Source organism: Budorcas taxicolor, chromosome 9 (assembly GCF_023091745.1).
Source record: "Budorcas taxicolor isolate Tak-1 chromosome 9, Takin1.1, whole genome shotgun sequence".
Classification (NCBI taxonomy): domain Eukaryota; kingdom Metazoa; phylum Chordata; class Mammalia; order Artiodactyla; family Bovidae; genus Budorcas; species Budorcas taxicolor.
In genome coordinates, this window is record NC_068918.1 from 50,661,004 (window position 1) to 50,678,627 (window position 17,624).

The 17,624-nt window shown below is 41.9% G+C and overlaps 1 pseudogene; it reads left to right on the forward strand.

Moving 5' to 3' along the window:
* Positions 1–613: 613 nt before the first annotated feature.
* LOC128053143 (histone-lysine N-methyltransferase SETMAR-like) overlaps positions 614–17,624 on the forward strand; it is a 34,749-nt pseudogene continuing 17,738 nt past the window's right edge.

Here is a 17,624-nt window from a genome sequence, read left to right on the forward strand (position 1 = left end):
CCCTAGACCTTCCCTACCAGACACTCTGGGGCTGAGACCCAGGAATCTGAGTTTTAACAAGTCCTCCAGAGGGGCCAGGGAGGGGGAGCTTGCAGATTCAAGAAGCTGAGGATCTCTGTTTTAGGGAAAAGGAGAGATCCTGCCAGAGGTATAAGAAGGTTAAAGCAGTGCAGGACCCCACAAGGTAGTGTAAGAACACAGGCCTTCCAGTCAGAAATACAAATCCTGCTTAATTTCCCATTTACACATGAAAACATGAACGCTGTGTCAGTGAGCATTTAGTCAATGAAAAATAAAAATACAAAATAAAAACAAAGCAAAAACACTCACTGAGTGTTTCTTAGGTCCCAGGATCTTGGCTAAGTACCTCATAAAGGTTTCATTTAGTCCACAAGACAATCTTATCATAAAGCAGGTATTTAACAGGTACAGAAACCCTTGAAATCCGTGAGAAGTAAAACACTGGGAGGTTAAATAACTTTCCATTTTCCGTGCATCTCGCAAGTCAAGGACTCAATTGCAAGTGAGGCCTCCTGATAGCCCTCAGCTATCTATCTGCTGTATTTCAAAAGACACCTTAAAGCACCATGGCCCTCATTCCCATTATGAAAACATGACCGTTTATCCATACATTTTTCGATCAAAACACTGTAGCTCCCACGACAAGGTGAGAGGAATGAAGGACCGAGGCTCTCTCTGCTGACTTCCAATCCAAACCAAATACTTTTTAGTTTCTTTTAGAGAGAAAGCATCCACCGGAGAACAAAGGATGTAGCGCCACCTAGTGGATTCATGTTCCTATTTATCTCAAAAGGCTTTTCGCTTGTGCAAAGAGCACTGTAATGAAAATAGAAACTACTCTGGACAAATCACTACAAAGCGAGCAAGCCCAGCAAGGAGCGGAGACTCGGTTCAAGAAGCTGGCTCAGCTGTATTCCTCTTCGGTCATGACCTCCTGTGAGTTGTCTGTACCGCCGCCCGTCCTGGAGGAACACAGGACAGGACACGCCCAGCTAGGAACCCTGTTACCCGCCATCTCTGCGCACAGAATCTTTAAGCACAGAGAATGCCATTGTAGGAATCTCCAAGAAGGATTAAGCTTGTACCACAGAAATGCTAATTCTGCTTAACTACGCGGACCAGCTAGGCTTCACTGAATAAGACATCCCTTTCATTGTCTGCACACTCTCCTGAAAAAGCCACAGGGCAAGTGAAGAAAAGGAACACAAGACAGTGAAGTAATTTGACTAGGTTCCTTTAGTGACAGGGAGATCAAAATGACAGATTTTGCCAGGCTTAATCTGACTCTCCACTCAGAGTGACAAGAAAGGGGGTATTGCCTCTGGCACAGGCTCCAGAGGTTGTCCAGATTGTTCAGGGAAAATTTCAACTTCCTGCTATTTCGTGATCTGCTCCAAATAAAATTCCAATCTGTTCCAAGCCACCCACGGCAGCAGCATTTTCCAAAGTGTCGGAAATATTTGCTGTACGGCAATGGGGTTCTACGTTTATTCAAGCTTAGAAGACATTGGATTAAAAAACAAACAGCAACAAAGTCTACTGATTGAATCCAGAGCCTTCTTCACCTTTACCTGATAAATCTCCAGATGAAAGGTATGTCCCCTCCACTCCCTCAGGTATCTAGCCCAGGACTCTTTCCTTCTTTTTCTAGCAGAGCACCCGGTAGATGGGGACACACACAGAAAACCCTAACCTAAAGTGGGTCTATCACACCCCCTGATTTCTTAGAGCACAGCTTAAAGTGAGGCAACCACACAGGCTGTTGGGGTCATTGTGGTGACTTTGGTAATGAGTATTTAAGAGAGCCCAACTAACGTGTCTTAGAGAAAAGCTGAATATCCATTGCCATTTTCCAATTTAATTACAAGTAGTTTCTCTTTATTTGGCTTCCCAGGTGGCACACTGGTAAAGAATCTGCCTGCCAATGAAGCAGACACAGGAAGTGCAAGTTTGATCCCTGAGTCAGGAAGATCCCCTGGAGAAGGAAATGGCAACCCACTCCAGTATTCTTGCATGGAAAATCTCCTTATTAGCCAGATCCATCAACCCTGGGAAATGAGATCTCTATTCGACCATTCCAGACAAGAAAGAATAGTCTCTTCTCCCATCTCTGCCTAAGCACACATCTTTTAAGTCGGAGTGTACTGCCTGCCCTCTGCCCCTCTTCAGAGCTCTGGAAGCCCCTGCTATGCGCAGAGTCTGATTCTTCCCATTAGCAATAAGGGTGCACCTGGGGGTGGACAGAGAACAGAGGAGGTGGAAGGCACAGTCTCTGGTCTCCAGGAGCCTAGATTCTTATCTCTGGACTTGCTCTTGTCTGCTCAGCCCTGGCTTTATTCTCTGGTTCTAAAGACTGAGGATCGTTAGCTGATTTGCCTGGCCCCTGCAGCAGCACCCAGGGGGTCCTGCACAGCTCTGCCCTGGATCTTCCCGTGGTTCCCCAGCATACCTGCAGCGGTCACCTCTACCCCTACTCTTTCACTGATCAGAGCTGAGGCCACTGTTGGAGCTGCTCTTGGAGATTTTTGCTTGTGTTTTGCATGGCATCGCCATGCTCTCTCCTAGAAATGGCAAACACTGCTTTTTACTGTTTTTCCACTTTTGGTAAAAATAAGTACTAGAGAGAGAGACAGACAGAGAGATGGAGGCCCCAGGAACCTGCATGCTATCAATGTTCTCTTCAGTTCTGGAAAGCCAGGAGACAAAGAAGCTGTCACCCAGTCACTTCAAACACTCTGAACAGGCCGGCAGAGCTGTGGGACCATCCTAACTATAGCCCGAGGCAGTGGTCTCACAGCCTTTCCAGGCTCAGCTCAGCCAGTCACCTGCCAATGGGGAGGTCCTCCCCTGGAGACCCCCTTTCAATATCAGAGTGTTATGTTTATCCTTGCAGCACTCCTTCCCACCTAGCACCCAGACAGGATTTCCTTTTATCACTCTAATTTGACACAAAAGTGCCTCTCTTCCCAAATTGCATCCAGGAGAGACAGAAAGAAATTCTATTCTTTCTTTCCTCTTTTCTGAGCAGCATCGTCCATTTTCCCTGGGCTCAGACAACTAAGTTGTTAATGCAATCTCGGGTGTGTGCAGAAACAGAACTGCCATTTATAGCCTCACTTCTGGGAAATGGCCATGCCTAGGGCACAGACTCAGGCACCCAGGGAGAGAGGCCTATTCCATGATTGAAGGCACAAGTCCAAAGGTCACTCTGCCTTCTGATATATAAACTTTCAAAATGGAAGTTTATGAGTTGGGGACTTCTTTCATTTAGGCATTGACAGAATGATCCTCTAAAGCCATTGAAAATAAAAGATTGGAGTCTTTTGGAAAATAAACCTTGCTATGCTGCTGCTGCTGCTGCTGCTAAGTTGCTTCAGTCGTGTCCGACATTGTGCGACCCCATAGACGGCAGCCCACCAAGAATACAAATGTGAGATGGGGGCAGGAGAGGCAAACCACAATTCCCAGGAGATAGGTGGCAGAAAGCCCGGTTCAGAGGGTGCAGAAGCTGACCTCTGACATCCTGAGTAACTATCACCTCCCATCTTGCCCTTAATAAGGCTTGGTCCTTCCTCTATGTCTGGATAATAAGAAGTGCCAGTTTCACACTTTGCTTTGAAAGGATGCTGACTCCTGCCTTAGATCTGGGGGAAGGGGAGGAAAATCTCCAATCTAAATTCCAAGGGAAAATTAGATATTTACATCTCAGGTTTTTTTTTTTTTTCTTTTCTACCATTTATGGGGACAGTGATAAAACACCATTCAGTGAATGTCAAGAGTCTGTTGGTTTTAAGAACAAATACTAAATTATTTAACATGATCATCAAGGTCTTGTATGAGCCCCTACTTCCTGCTGGCCTCCCAAACCTTGGTCATACCACTGACCATGCCAACTTGGCTGGTCCTCTTTCAGACCATCCCAGGTGCCTGGTACTTCCTGCTGTAAGGTCTTTACATAACTGTACTCTCTGCTTAGAATTCACTTATCCCTTCAAAAATTGTCCATAGCCCCCTTCACCCAATGAAAACCTCCTCATCCATCGGTACTCAGCTCAAATGTCTCTTCCTCATCAACTCCTTCCCCAGTCTTAAGTTGAATTCTCCCAGCCCGCCCTTGCTGAGTACTTTCATAGCCCTCTTTGCTTCCCAGTGCTTTTCAAAATGAAAAGTGAGCAATTGCTTGGATAATTGGCTGATTAGGCTTGTCTCCCCCTACTCTACTAGCAGAAAGAATCGCAGATAGAGGCAGCCAAATTTTGGTATGAAGGAAGGCACTACAGGGCTTTGAAAGAAACCTCCCTTAGGTCACAGCTTCTGCAGAGAGGCAATATCTCATAGAATCAAGGACACAAACGCTAGAGTCAGACTGCCTGGATCGTCATCTCAGCTCTGCCACTTGTCAAGTCTGTGACCTGGGGAAATTTGCATAACCTCTCTGTCAGATTTCTTCTTTGTAAAAATGAACTATTTGCACTCTGTGACCTCTGAGCTCTGCGATTTGATCTTGGTTTGGGGTTTATTTTTGAGCTTTCAACCAGACGGTAGGTATCTGAGGCCCTGTAAACTTGTACTTCTTATGGACCAGACAGGGTTTTCTGTTCCTGGTTTGGGTTGTGGGATTTCATTTCATGCCTTTAAATTAAGTATAGGGGAGCACTGTGCTTTCAATGACCACTCAATGCTCTATATGAAGCTGATGGCTATGGACTGAGTTCCTTGGCAATGTTTTAGAATATAAGTTCTATTTTCATTGTGAAAGTTATGACCGCAATATAATTTTCACTGAGCAGAGATTATGGATTTTCTTGTAAAAAATTATTTACAAATTATTATGGAGTCAGTATTGAAGCTCATTGTTATATTTCCAAATTGGCTGTCTCCTGCACAGTCTGATAAGAGAGCAACCTCGCAATGTGGGGTGTCTTTCTTACCGCCTATTGCTGGTCTTTCCTGCACTTTAAACACAAATAAACATGCATAAATACATAGAATAAAATGCAACAAGCTATGTAGTTGAATCACTAGAAAAGCAGGGAGACAGTATGGAGGCTTTCTCTGGGTGCTCAGCCCAGATGTTTTAAATCAACCATAATAGGATCAATGAGGGTATGACACCATCTCATCTTCCCCTTGACGGCAAGGAACAAATTGGCCATGTGACGACTGAGGATGGCCCTGGGTCTCAGGCATCCTCAGCCCATAAATTCTTCAAGCCTGCCTCCCTTTACACTTGATGCACACCTTTCCAGCTGCTCAGAGGCTCCAGAGAAGGGCGGGAGCAAAGACTGGGCATGTATTTTGCTAATCAAAATTGGCTTCAGTCCAAGTTTGGCACTTGAATTATGTCTCCTCCAATGAATGAGTCCACCTGATATGACTGCAAATAACATTTGATTGTGTTTGTTTCTAGTTTTCTACCTTAGAGTTTAAATGATTTTCCTTACATTTCATCCCCAAGTTCATGAGATAATTTATGACCTGATATCTACAAAGTGACTCCATTTACTATTATTATAACCATGTCATTCCTCCAAAGCTTCACTCTGGAATATTATGACAAAATAGCAAGAACATAATTTTAACACACATAAAAATTATTACCGTGCAGCTGTGCAAGTATTTCTTTCCTGTACTGAGGTCCACAATCAATTCTATTTGTGCATACGACACAAAGAGAGTAATAATTTAACACCCCTTGATAGTTTTTTTCTTCCTCCTTTTCCTGAAATCTATTCAGGAGGTAGTAAAAGGCCTCCAAAACCTAAGCTTTGTGCCAAATATCTGCAACAGTCCTCCTGGACAAACTCGAATGAAACAATTAAGAAGCTGCTTAAGTAACCATTTGCCACAAACCAGATTGAGGGATTTGAAATATGTACAAATATTTTTAAATAACCCCCCAAAGGGGAAATTCGTACTAATAAGTGAGGGCTGAGGCAGTGCCTGCTGCCAGCTCTGCGTCCTGGGAGTACATATGAGTAAATATAAACAGGTTCCAACATTTTTTATCTTCCCTAAGGTATCTGAAAGAAAGGCTCTGATTTTAACGGCTACAAATCTGGGGCAGAGCTTTTTCTAATAAGATTTCATAATCTTCACAGCACAATACTCTCTATGTGAGAGCAATCCCACGACTCGTAATTCCCCAGCAGTTAGTGTGCCAGGGTGAAGTTCTGAGTCTCAGATAACATTACGGCTGTGGTTTATGCCCTGATTGATAACATAGTCGATGGAAGCAACCTGTCCCAGAGAAAGGATCCAAAAAGCTTTGCATAGTGTTTACGATACAGATAACCTCCCGGCTGACATCCATGGAGGAAAACCTTTGATGGATGAAAGAGGCTCGGAGATCCTGTGCACCCAGATAGCGCTGGTGAGTTTCTCGTATATCACTCTTTAGACAATTATAGCACTTTAGTCATTTTATTTAGTCACAAACGCTTAACTGATTTTTATAACAATATGTTTTGCAGAGAGTATTTGATAAATATAATGAAATCATTTTATGCTAGATCCCAGGGGACAGGCCAGGGAAAATGCTGTTAAAAGACACTATTTCTTTGTTATGTATCATATTCAGTCTGTACTGTTACTGGAGCCTGAGTCTGAAAGTTTGAGAGCCTCCATCACCAGTACATCCTCTGCCTAATTCCTTGCTGCTTAAAAGGTGATGAGTTGACCCCAGCATCAGCACCACCAGAGAGCTTGTTAGAAATGAAGAATCTCGGGTCCCATCCCACACTTACTGAAGCAGAAACTGAACATTAACCAGATCCTTCTGTGTTCCTATACACGTTGAATTCTGAGATGCACTGGTCTATTACATCTTAGAGCAAGCTGCAGCCCCAGATTGGAGCCAGTAAAAAACAGAAGGGAAAAGGATGTGGACACCAAGTAACCAGGTTTTTTTCACACACACACACACACCCAACCCCCACCCAGCATCCTTTCCATGGAAGTTTGGCATTGACTAGCCAGAGAGGGCAGTGGCAACCCACTCCAATACTCTTGCCTGGAAAATCCCATGGACGGGGAGCCTGGTGGGCTTCAGTCCGTGGGGTCGCTGGGGGTCTGACACTACTGGGCGACTTCGCTTTCACTCTTCACTTTCATGCATTGGAGAAGGATATGGCAACCCACTCCGGTGTTCTTGCCTGGAGAATCCCAGGGATGGGGGAGCCTGGTGGGCTGCCGTCTATGGGGTCGCGCAGAGTCGGACACGACTGAAGCGACTCAGCAGCAGCAGCAGCAGTTTTAAACTGCAACTTAAATGGCTCCAGTGGGCCATGGATTACACGTAAAGTAGTAAACGCATGAGAGCGCTATGCGAAAACAGAAGAGAAGGCACTTCTAGAGAACCTGATAAAAGAATGCCCATGGTTTAGACTAAAACTTCTTAAGCTGCTTCAGGGCAGTTTAATGGGCGTGGAGTGTGCAGAGCGAACTCTACATCCTCTGAAATCTATCAGTCTCTCAGATGCCTTTCCTGCATTCACAACTTTGATCTACCCTGATTCATTTCATTCCTAATAGGTTTCACTAGTCTCCTAAAAAATAAGCAACTAAAATAATGAGTTATGGTACACAAAAGGCTAATGGGACATCCTTAAAGCAAAGAGAAATGACAAAAAAGAGAAAAAATATATTATTTGTACTCTAACATCTGATGCAATTGTGAACTTGCTGGTTATAGAGAATTCAAGATCAGATGCCATGTGCACCCTCTTTAAAGATTAATCATGACTTGGAGAGGCTCTTAGCTGATTGAAATGAACATTAAGTTTTTGAACTGCCAAAGGGACTCCTTTAGACAACTTGAAAAGATCAATAACCAGTGTAAATAGCATGCTGACTACCTGCCTCTCCTAAAAACTGAGGTGAAGTGCCATGTGCAGAATGCTGGAGTTCAAATTGGCCAGCACCATGAAACCAGATGCTTCCAGAAAGCTTTCCGAAAGAGAGATGGCTTTACTGAAGAAAGAGTCTTTAACTTCCAAGTGCCAGGTTTCTGGAACAGAAATTATTAGATTTTTCTGTTGTTGGCTAAAGGGATGATTCAACTAGATTGTTTCCTTGAAATAGCAAGAGAGCCCCCAACTTATCAGCTTTCATGTTTTGCAGGAAATAAAAAATAATAGAACCAGATTATTTTGTTTTTGAAGTCCTTGGGTCAATCAAGAACAGCTCTGGGGTTCTATCACTATTTTGCATTCTACCAGGCCAGCTGGCAGCCAACCTGGATACAGCAGAGTGCTTTTGTAAGTGGATAGAAATGTCTAACATGAATGATAGGGTTCAAATCTTTTCAAAGCTATTATATTAACATACCAAAGATCCTTCAGCCAAACGAGGTCATAAGGCCATAAGCAAAAACCCCAAAGAAATATTGTTTGTTGTCCTTTGTCTTTTCCTCTAGCATTGTTTTACTTGATGAAATTGAATAACAACATCTACAATACAGCTTTATGATGTTTACGCTTTACAAAGCACTGCCACATATTCTTTTATTTAATACTCAGAGCATCCCTGTGAGAAATATGTTAACATCCCCATGTTATAGATGAATGAATGCAATTCCCAAAGCTCTGCCGAGCATCTCATGGGTAACAGGTGAAACAGCTGCTTTATTTCCTTAACAGAGTGAGGTCAGCACTATACTTAATTACGAAAGAGATATGTCAACAGTCCCTCCCTAATCCCACCAGGAGAAATTAAAATTTTACAGAAAAGGATAGAAAGGCAAGCAATAAGCAAAGAATTCAAGCTTTAGTGCAGGGTCATTTCCTACAGTAATATCACTGTGAAGAGTTTTATTCCCTTATCTGAAAATATAACACCTTGCTTTACCCTGTCAAGCCCTTCTCATCACTCAGAATCCAAGATTAAGTCCTTCCTCCTCCTTGAAGCCTTCCTTGCATACCAGCCACAAGTGAATACTCTTTCCCTCAAATTAAGATGGCAGGGATTTTGATTACACATGAATCATGATACTCTGCCTGTGTGATGGTGGCTCATGTCCATGGCTAGCCCGACTATTTGATACATGGGCTCTAGAGTGCAGGAACTGTTATTGTATGAGTGGAATAACATAACCTCGCGTAGACCCCATGGGCTCTGGAATTAGCTGTGTCTAGATACAGATTTCTGCATCTCCCCTACACAACCATGAAGTATTCCTGCCTTCTACCTCTCTCAGACTGCTTAATATCATAATGTCTCTCGTTTTCACTAAAGCAAAATATGTATGTCAGCGCCAAATCATCTGTTTCAATTTGAGGCATGGACTGCTAGCATGGAATGCAAAGGTAGGAAGTTAAGAGATACCTGGAGTAACAGGCAAATTTGGCCTTGGAGTACAGAATGAAGCAGGGCAAAGGCTAACAGACTTTTGCCAAGAGAACACACTGGTCATAGCAAATGCCCTCTTCTAACAACACAAGAGAAGACTCTACACTACACATGGACATCACCAGATGATCAATACCGAAATCAGATGCTAACAATGTTCAGTTAGCATTCTAACCCAGCCAGCACATTCTAGGCATAGCTACTGCATTTCCTTTTCCTAGTAAGTTCTTCAGCAGCAGCAGACCTCTCGCTAGTTTACATTTTAATCTTGTGCCATTATCTAATGAAAGAATCTAAATGTGTAGCATAGGCATGTAGGTTTAGGTCACCTTGCTTCATTTTCTTTTAAGTGAACAACTGATTCTTGCCCAAAGTAGTAGATATAAAGGTCATCTGAGTTAAATTCATCCATTCCAGTCTATTTTAGTTCACTGATTCCTAAAATGTGGATGTTCACTCTTCCATCTCCTATTTGACCACTTTCAATTTACCTTGATTCATGGACCTAACATTCCAGGTTTCTAAGAAATATTCTTCTTTACAGCATGAAACATCACTTCCATCACCAGTCACCTACTATGGAGTAGCCCTCATAGTCAACAAAAGAGTCTGAAATGCAGTACTTGGATACAATTTCAAAAATGACAGAATGATCTTTGTTCATTTCCAAGGCAAGACATTCAATATCACAGTAATTTGAGTCTATGCCCCAACCAATAATGCTGAAGAAGCTGAAGTGGAGTGGTTCTATGAAGACCTACAAGACCTTCTAGAACTAACACCCAAAAAAGATGTCCTTTTCATTATAGGGGACTGGAATGCAAATGTAGGAAGTGAAAAGATACCTGGAGTAACCGGCAAATTTGGCCTTGGACAAACAGAGTTTTGCCAAGAAAACTCACTGGTCATAGCAAACACCCTCTTTTAACAACACAGAAGAAGACTCTACACTACACAAGGACATCACCAGATGGTCAATATCAAAATCAGCTTGATTATATTCTTTGCAGCCAACAATGGAGAAGCTGTATACAGTCAGCAAAAATAAGACCAGGATCTGACTGTGGCTCAGATCATGAACTGCTTGTTGCAGAATTCAGACTTAAATAGAAGAAAGTAGGGAAAACCACTAGAACATTCAGGTGTGACCTAAATCAAATCACTTACATTTACACAGTGGAAGTGACAAATAGATTCAAGGGATTAGATCTGATAGAGTGCCTGAAGAACTATGGATGGAGGTTGGTGACATTGTACAGGAGGCAGGGATGAAGTCCATCCCCAAGAAAAAGAAATGCAAAAAGTCAAAACAGGTGTCTGCGGAGCCCTTACAAATAGCTGAAAAAGAAGAGAGGCTAAAGGCAAAGGATAAAAGGAAAAATATACCTATTTGAATGCAGTGTTCCAAAGAATAGCAAGGAGAGATAAGAAAGCCTTCCTCAGTGATCAGTGCAAAGAAATAGAGGGAAACAATAAACTAGAGATCTCTTCAAGAAAATTAGAAATACCAAGGGAATATTTCATGCAAACATGGGCACAATAAAGGACAGAAATGCTATGGACCTAATAGAAACAGAAAATACTAAGAAGAGATGGCAGCTATACACAGAAGAACTGTACAAAAAAGATCTTCATGACTCAGATAACCACAATGGTGTGATCACTCACCTAGAGTCACACATCCTGGAGTGCCAAGTCAAGTGAGCCTTAGGAAGCATCACTATAAACAAAGCTAGTGGAGGTGATGGAATTCCAGCTGAGCTATTTCAAATCTCAAAAGATGATTCTGTGAAAGTGTTGCACTCAATACGCTAGCAAGGTTGGAAAGCTCAGCAGTGGCCACAAAACTGGAAAAGGTCAGTTTCATTCCAATCCCAAAGAAAGGCAATGCCAAAGAATGTTCAACTACCGCACAACTGCACTCATGTCACACGCTAGCAAAGTAATGCTCAAAATTCTCCAAGCCAGGCTTCAATAGTACATGAACTGTGAATTTCCAGATGTTCAAGCTGGATTTAGAAAAGGCAGAGGAACCAGAGATCATATTGCAAACATCCATTGGATCATCGAAAAATCAAGATAGTTCCAGAAAAACATCTACTTCTGCTTTATTTACTATACCAAAGCCATTGACTGTGTGGATCACAACAAACTGTGAAAAATTCTGAAAGAGATGGGAATACCAGATCACCTTACCTGCCTCCTGAGAAATCTGTATGCAAGTCAAGAAGTAACAGTTAGAACAGGACATGGAACAACAGACTGGTTCCAATTTGGGAAAGGAGTATGTCAAGGCTGTTTATTATCACCCTGCTTGTTTAACGTATATCCAGAGTACATCATGCAACATGCCAGGCTGGAATCAAGCTTGCTGGGAGAAATATCAATTACCTCAGATATACAGAAGACACCACCTTTATGGGAGAAAGTGAAGAGGAACTAAAGAGCTTCTTGATGAAAGTGAAAGAGGAGAGTGAAAAAATTGGCTTAAAACTCAACATTCAATAAACAAAGATTATGGCATCTGGTCCCATTACTTCATGGTAAATAGATGGGAAAATAATGGAAACAGTGACAGACTATTTTGAGGGGCTCCAAAATCACTGCAGATGGTGACTTCAGCCATGAAATTAAAAGACGCTTGCTCCTTGGAAGAAAAGCTATGACCAACCTAGACAGCAAAAAGAAGAGATACTACTTTGCCAACAAAGGTCCATCTAGTGAAAGCTATGGTTTTTCCAGTAGTCATGTATGGATGTGAGCTGGAGTATAAAGAAAACTGAGCACTGAAGAATTGATGCTTTTGAACTGTGGTATTGGAGAAGACTTGTGGGAGTCCCTTGGACTGCAAGGAGACCAAACCAGTCAATCCTAAAGGAAATCAGTCCTGAATATTCATTGGAAGGACTAATGCTGAAGCTGAAACTCCAATACTTTGGCCACCTGATGCAAAGAACTGACCCTTTGGAAAAGACACTGATGCTGGAAAAGATTGAAGGCAGGAGGAGAAAGGGATGACAGAGGATGAGATGGTTGGATGGCATCACCAACTAGATGGACATGAGTTTGAGTAAGCTCCAGGAGTTGGTGATGGACAGGGAAGCCTGGTGTGCTGCAGTCCATAGGAGTGCACATAGTCAGACATGAACAACATAGTCAGAGCAACTGAACTGAACTGAAACAACTGATATATTAGGTCTAAACAATTGGCAGCTCATTCAGTAGAGTTCATTCACTCTCTATTACATGACTATCTCATACCTTCTCATCCACCCCTCAGTTTCCAATATCTTCTCCCTCTCATGACTCTCAGCTGATGAACTTTTTCCCCACCCTCTAAGGAAGTGGACACATCACAAACCAACTCCTGCCCACACGACCACCATATCTACTGTTCCAGTTGCATCTGAACACTTGGAATCTAGTTTCCATCTTGCTACTTTGGTGATGGGTCCATGCTCCTGTCTATCGTCAGCCTTTTACATTTTCTCCAGATCCCATCCCCTCTCGTCTATACAATCACATCACTGCACCATCACATTTCTCTCTCCTAATCATCAGGATTTTTCCCCGTTAGAGGATCATTCCCGTCAACAGTAAATATGTCAAAATTCCCCATGCTATAGCTTGGATTCCAATGAATAATAATTTTTAAAAGCTCTTCCTAGATCCCACATCCAACTCCAGCTACAGCTCCATTCCATGTTCTCATCTACAACAAAAATACTTGAAAGAATTATCTACATTAATGTGTCTAACACCTTATCTCCTCACCTCGAGGCCATTCAATCAGCCTTTTATTACCAGCAAATGGCTATCCTCAAGGTCTTCTACAATGTCCTCGATGCTAATTAATGTCAGCCTAATTCTTAAGGATAAGAATTATCCAGAACATGTGATACAATTGGGCATTTGCCATTTCTTTGCAGTTTATTGAGGTATAGTGACAGTAAAAATCGTATATATTTATTGTGTGCAAGGTGATATTTAGACATACTTACCATAGTCAAACTAGCCAATGTAGCCATCACCTTGCACAGCTGCTTTTGGGGTGGGGGACAGGGGGAACAGCTAGGATCTACTCTTTTAGCACGTTTCTAGTATACAAGTCAGTATTAATAACTAAAAAAGAATTAAAAAGCCTCTTGATGAAAGTGAAAGAGGAGAGTGAAAAAGTTGGCTTAAAGCTCAACGTTCAGAAAACTAAGATCATGTCATCTGGTCCCATCACTTCATGGCAAATAGATGGGGAAACAGTGGAAACAGTGGCTGATTTTATTTTGAGGAGCTCCAAAATCACTGCAGATGGTGATTGCAGCCATGAAATTAAAAGACACTTTTTCCTTGGAAGGGAAGTTATGACTAACCTAGACAGCATATTAAAAAGCAGAGATATTACTTTGCGAACAAAGGTCCATCTAGTCAAGGCTATGATTTTTCAAGTAGTCATGTATGGATGTGAGAGTTGGACTATAAAGAAAGCTGAGTGCCAAATTGATGCTTTTGAGCTGTGGTGTTGGAGAAGACTCTTGAGAGTCCCTTGGACTGCAAGGAGGTCCAACCAGTCCATCCTAAAGGAGGTCAGTCCTGGGTGTTCATTGGAAAGACTGATGTTGAAGCTGAAACTCCAGTACTTTGGCCACCTGATGTGAAGAGCTGACTCATTTGAAACACCCTGATGCTGGGAAAGATTGAGGGCAGAAGGAGAAGGGGACAACAGAGGATGAGATGATTGGATAGCATCACCAACTCAATGAACATGGATTAGGGTGAACTCCGGGAGTTGGTGATGGACAGGGAGGCCTGGCGTATTGCGGTTCATGGGCTCACAAAGAGTCGGACGCAACTGAGTGACTGAACTGAACTGAATGTGTGTGTATGTTTGCTTAGTTGCTCAGTCACATCCGACTCTTTGTGATCCTGTGGACTCTAGCCCACCAGGCTCCTCTGTCCATGGGATTTTCCAGGCAAGAATACTGGAGGGGTAGCTACTCCCCTCTTCAAGGGATCTTCCCAATCCAGAAATTGAACCCAGGTCTCCTGCAGTGCAAGCAGATTCTTTACTATCTGAGCCACAAGGGAAGCCCCATAGTCACTATACTGTACATTAGATCTCCAGAACTTATTCACCCTGCACTAGTGAAACTTTGTGCTTTTTGGCTGACATTTCCCCATTTCCCCTGCTTCCCAGCCCATGACAAACACCATTCTACTTTGTCTTTCCAAGGGTTCAGCTTCATTTGTCCATTCTTGGGATGCTTTATTCACTTAGTTTGAGTCGCCACACATTTGAAACTGTCCTTCTACATCACTGGGCATTCTTTTCCCAGATTCAAGGCTGATTCTTCCTCTTTCTCGACCTATATGTGTTAGAATGGCCCAGATTCAAGCCTACCATATTCCTTACCATCCCTCCCTCCCTGGGAAACCTGAGCCTATTCCCTCCTGTCAAATAGACATTGATATGCTGAGAACCTCCCAAACTTGCATCTCCAGTGAGAACTTCTCCCTTGAATCTAGGCTCACTTCTTCCACCTGACTTGATATCTTCTCTTAGCTGCCTAGTAAGTGTCTCAAGTTTAGCATGCATAGCAGTCAAGCTCCTCATCCTCTCACCTATCCTTAAGGCAAAGGAGCAACTCCAATTTTCACAACTGCACAGGCAGTGAAAAGGACTTTGAAGTCATCCTTGCCATTTCTTCTTCTCCCACACCCTATATCCAATCCGTCAACCAGTCTTTGGACTTTTACTTCAGAATTCTGCTTTTCTTGATCTAAATCACTATCATCCTATCATTAACTGTATCCTAGGTTATTCTAAAGTCTTTTGTTGACTGATTTCTCTGCTAACTTCCTGGCCTCTATAGAATAATTTCTCTACACAGGAAGCAAGGTGACTTTTTTAAAAGCTAAATCCAAACTTGGCATGCCTCTGTTCAGAAAGCCAAAATTTATTGTCCCAGGAGCCCTTGGAATTGACCTTATCATCTCTTTGTCCAGTTTCCTCAACCTCATCGCCCCTCCTTCCCCTCTCTCATGTTGCACTGACCTTCTGCTGTTCTTACAAGCCCAACCCACTCTTCCCTCAGTACCTTGTGCCAGATCATCCCTCTGTCTGAAAATGTCTTCTCCCAGATTTTCCCGTTGCTTTCCTCCTCAGAGTGTCAGTGATGATCACTTTATTCATCACATGACCACAGAGGCCTTCATTAATTCTCCTGTATAAAAACCTCTCAACATTCTGCATCCCTCTTTCCCTGTTTCTCCAAACCCTTCATTATCATCTGACATGAGTATACTTACTTACTTACGGTTTCTCCCTGGAAGGAAAATTATGACCTACCTAGACAGCATATTAAAAAGCAGAGACATTACTTTGCCAACAAATGTCCATCTAGTCAAGGCTATGGTTTTCCAATGGTCATGTATGGATGTGAGAGTTGAACTATAAAGAAAGCTGAGTGCCAAAGAATTGATGCTTTTGAACTGTGGTGTTGGAGAAGACTCCTGAGAGTTCCTCTGACTGCAAGGAGATACAACCAGTCCATCCTAAAGGAGATCAGTCCTGAGTGTTCATTGGAAGGACTGATGTTGAAGCTGAAACTCCAATACTTTGGCCACCTGATATGAAGAGCTGACTCATTTGAAAAGACCCTGATGCTGGGAAAGATCGAAGGCAGGAGGAGAAGGGGACGACAGAGGATGAGATTGTTGGATGGCTTCACTGACTCAGTGGATATGAGTTTGTCTGAACTCCAGAAGTTGGTGGTGGACAGGGAGGCCTGGTGTGCTGCAGTCTATGAGGTCTCAAAGAGTCAGACATGGCTGAGCAACTGAACCAAACTGAACCAAACTGACTTATGGTTTCTATTTCTCCTCATTAGAATATGAACCTTATGGGGCTTCTTCACTACAACACTGATACATAGTATGTGTTCAATAAATGTTTATTGAATGAATGAATAGCAACTTCTGTGAACACCCAGAAAGAAGAAGAGATTTATGTTTATCACTGTGTATTTGTTATGTGTATGCCATCAGCAATGAACCACCACAGGTGTCAGTCCAGACTAAATTTCTTAGCCATAAAAGACTTCCCTTTACCCACTTAACAGTTATTGAGGATGAGGATGATATAATGATTTTTAAGGCAAACAGAAAACAGTACAATACACTGAACAGCACATAGGGAAAATGATTTTCTTATTCTTCAGATATTGTGTATAGTTACTTGGCTTGAAAATGGTGAAACTAAAATTTTGGACCCTAAAATATAGCTGTCCAATATGACAGCATCTTTTTTATATTGTTCCTAACAAAAAATACAATGCTTATAAAGAACAGTTACTTTCCTGGACTCTGTTCTGGCTCCTGTTGGACTGCTTCCTGTTGTTAAAGCCTATTGTGAGAAATAATACAAGCTTTTCATCATCAGCTATTAACCAATAGTTATTTCACTCAAGTTTTACTGGTTCACATCCCTTTTCTAGCTATTTTACGTCTAGAAATATTTGCTTCATTTTCATAAAGTCCTATTAGTAAATTCTTCAGCATCCCAAGTAACCATAACGATTAAACACATAATAATTGTAAATTGAAAATCTACATATGGGATTAGCTCAATTACTCATTTTGTGAATAATCAAATCCCCAAAGAAACTCACATTCCATTGCTGTGTAATTTATTCTGGAATTGTAAATACAGCAACACTTGATGTATGTGGGTACACCAATTTGGAATTTGAAGAAATTCAGACAAGGTGAGCAATGAAGGTTATCTTTGATTAGGATGTTCTTCTTAATAAGGTTGAATAAATTAATTTCATAGCAAAATATAAAGGGGAAAAATACTTGAGAATAAAATAAACACTCTTGCAGAACTCTTCAAAATAAGAATAAGAGTTCTGTTTCGCTTTGGTTTTTAAAGGTAAAAAGTGCTTAAATGTTCATTCAGTTACTTCAATTTCATTTAGTAAAGTTCTAACCTAATAGCAGAATCAACTTTGATACAATGGTTCCCTCAACTCTTTGATTTTATTATTTTAGGCTATAAATTCTTCTACTCAGCAATAATCCTATAGCATACACTGAGTTATAATTATTATCTTAGTTGTAGTAGTAGCTTAGAAGTAATAAACTAAATCTGAAGCACTATTAAATAAATACTGAAACTCAACATGCTTGCTATTTTAGACTTGTTTTTCCCCATCTAGTCTGAGTTAGTAATGTTTTAGTACATAAGAATACTCTATGCG